This window comes from Chiloscyllium punctatum, unplaced genomic scaffold (assembly GCF_047496795.1).
Source record: "Chiloscyllium punctatum isolate Juve2018m unplaced genomic scaffold, sChiPun1.3 scaffold_328, whole genome shotgun sequence".
In the NCBI taxonomy this organism is placed as follows: Eukaryota; Metazoa; Chordata; class Chondrichthyes; order Orectolobiformes; family Hemiscylliidae; genus Chiloscyllium; species Chiloscyllium punctatum.
Window position 1 is genome coordinate 68,217 of NW_027310062.1, and position 3,636 is coordinate 71,852.

Genomic DNA, 3,636 nt, shown 5'->3' on the forward strand with positions numbered 1-3,636 from the left:
GATGCTGCCAGACCTGCTGAGGTTCTTCAGAAACGAATAGGCACAGCACAAATTTTGAATGAAACAAATAACTATGGATACTGGAAATAAATATAAACTAAATGCAAAAATTGCTGAAGAAACTGCGGGCTTTGTAGAGGGCCACTGGACTCGAAAGATTAACTCTGCATTCACTACAAAAGATGCCACCAGAGCTGCTTTGTTTCTTCAGGAATTTCTGTTTTTGAACAAGTTCCAATGACGTGTTTGAAAGCTGCTCAAACGCCCTGTCCAACACGGAGCGCCCTACACTGGGAACTGAAGTCCACACATTCATTCGCTCAGAAACTGCAGAAGGCTGATATCACTGACACCACAGAGCTCTTACTCATGGTCAGGGAGAAAACCAGAGGGAAACACATTCAATTCAAACGTAGATGGCATGACGAGCAAGGAAAAGATTCAGATGAATATGTTGAAGGGTTTGAGTAATGTAACAAATTGGAAGCATGGAACCAAGGAGAACCATCAGCAGAATGAGAATATGAAAATGGAAATATTACTGCATCAGAAACCAGGTGCGGTCACTGAGTACACGGCTGATGGGTGACTGGGTCTCGATGTTAACTGGGGGACAGACAGTAGAATTGAATTGCTGATATTACAGCTCAAACTGGGCTTTCATGTGATGCTGTAGACAACAGCAGCAACAGAAGCAGGATTGTATTCAAACATAATCTGTAACATTTTCCCCAGGATATTCCATCAGTCTACCATTATCATCAAGCCGAGCAATGGTTCAGTGACGAGAGTGGGTGAACATGCCACGGTCAGAACCATGTGTACCTAAAGCTGATCACAACCCATTACAGCTACCACACTTGAATGGTTTCATTCCAAACAGCAGAACTAACATCTGATAGAGAGGACAAAATGATCCCAAGACCAACAGATCAGATCTAAGCTCTGCAATCCTGCCACATCCAGACATAAATGTCGATGTACTATTAAAAAACTTACTGGAGGAGAGGACATCAGAAATATCCCCATCCTAAATAATGGAACAGCCCGGTACATCAGTGAAAAAGAGAAGGATTTAGTATCTTCACTATCCTCAGCCAGAGGTGTTGAAGGATTGATCCACCTCATCCTCGCCATGATATCCACAGAATCATAGATGGCGGTGTTCAACCAATTCGATTCGCTGCATGAGACATGAAGAAACCGCTGTACACAGTAGATACGACAAAGACAATGGACCCTGACACCATTCCTATAATAGAACTGAAGACTTATGCTGCACAACAACCCGTGGTCCTCGGGAAGCTGTTTCATTCCAGCTCCAACTCTGACAACTCCCTGGCAATGTGGAAATTTATCGAGGAGAAAGTGAGGACTGCAGATGCTGGAGATCAGAGCTGAAAATGTGTTGCTGGAAAAGCGCAGCAGGTCAGGCAGCATCCAAGGAGCAGGATAAGAAGGGCTCATGCATGAAACGTCAATTCTCCTGCTCCTTGGATGCTGCCTGACGACTGCAACACATTTTCAGCAACACATTTTCAGCAGTGTGGAAAATTACTCAATTATGTCTGGTCCCCTAATAGGTGAATAATTACATTCTGACCATTTACCAACCCCTCAGTCCCTTCACGATAATCAAATTGGTGGGAGTTCTTTTTGACAGAGCTGTCAAGCAGTCCAGAAATAACCCGCCCATTGTGGTTTCTGATAGGTTCCTATGTGGCGATGGTGCTGATGTGTAAATGTCACTGGATTACTAATCCAATACAGGAGAATGCTCTGGCAGCTGGTGGAAGTTAAAAACAATTAATAAAATATCAAGATCTAGAATCTGGTGATTGTAACAATGACCTTGCTTACAATGTTGATTGTAAACTTCGATCTCATTCCCCAACGTACTTTCAGGAAGTGAATCTCCCGTGCTTTTCTTGTTTGGCCTAAAAGTGACTCCAGACACATAGACATGTGATAAAGTCTTCAATGGTCCCTGAAATGGCCAAGCAAGACACTCAATTGTATCACACTGCTCCGAGGTCTTAAAGGAAATAAACAGACAGAATAACTGGCACCAGCCTCGATATCAGAAAAGGGAACGGGAATCACAGTCCTATTGACCCTGAAGAGTCCTCCTTCCTCACATCTGAGAGTTTGTGACAACATTTACAGAGCTTTCCCACAGGCTGCACAGAAACATCGGGAAAGGAGTAGGTCATTCAACACATTGAGCCTTCCCCATTCTACTTCATTGAGAAAATCTCCTCAAAGCAGTTTTCCCGACACAGTGTTCATATCTATTAATATGTTTAAACATTGTGAAATATAAAATAAGATCTGTTGTAGACCTTCAGTCCATCAATCTTGCTCCTCGATTCAATATACAGGCATTTCTCTGATAACGCATGTTTATTCAACGTGATTTGACTGCAATGCGATTCGTGAATTGTGCACCTTTTTTCTATAAAGTGAGCTCCCGCTCACTGTGACGCGATTCCTTGCCAGGCACCATCTGTACAACAAAACCCAGCTTCAGGATCCTCTGTCTGCCAAATGCACCCTCTGAGTGTTCAGCTAAAACAGGAATGTAATCCGCTCTGCAAGCTTTGAACCTGAGCTTGAATTAGGGAATTGCTCTCTCCAATTAGAAAGAACTTTATTTCAAACCGGGGGAGAATCTTCAGGAGAACTGGAATTCCATGTTGGCATCACGTGGTCAGTCAGTCCTGAGCGCTTTCTGGTGAAGAGCTTGGTGAAAGGTACAGGGATGTAGCCAGTGACTGAATTGTCATTATTAACACTCTTTCATTACAATATATGATTTAAAGGTTTAATTAGACTGTGCTAGTGTGTGTTAGACTAACTTTAATTTTTGTTTTTTACTGATATTTTGCAGTTCGCCCATTATCCTCTTTTCCCCATAGACCACATTATTAATATTGCATGATTTTCTGCAACACAGTGATGCACAGGAACGCAGCTACCACGTTATTGGAGAACAACCTGTAATGGTATCTGATCCTCTATCTTCATACAATACCCTGCTGTCTCCCTATCCCTTTAGTTTCCAGAAATGCATATTTATATTCAGTGCCTTGGTTTCTACAGCCTTAACTGTGAGATAGTACCCCAGGTTCACCAGTATCTGAGTGCAGACATTTATTCACATCTCAATGCAGAGTGGCCTGTCTGTACATAATACTGTGGCCCCTTGTTTTGAAGTCCCAGCCAGGGGAATTGTCACCCCTGTTTCCAATCTGTCTCGCCCTAACAGAGTTTTATATGTTTCACTGAGATCGCCACTCATTTTCCTAAAGCCCATGGAATACAGGCATAGCCGCCCCAAACTCTGCTCCACAACAAGCCTATCATCCCAGAGATCAGTCTGGTTATCCTTTACTGCTCTCCCTCAATGTCAGGTTTCTCCTTTATTGGGTAAGGAGACCAAAACTGCATAACATACTGCACAATGTGCGAGATGAGGTCTCACCAAGGCCCTGCTCAGCTGCAGTAAAACACCCTTACTCCTGGATTCAAATCCCCCTGAAATGAAGGTGTATACACTTTTTATCTGCCTATCTGTTTTCTGCTCCTGCAAAATTGCTTTCTGTGACCAGTGCACAGGGAGATCCAGATCCTTTT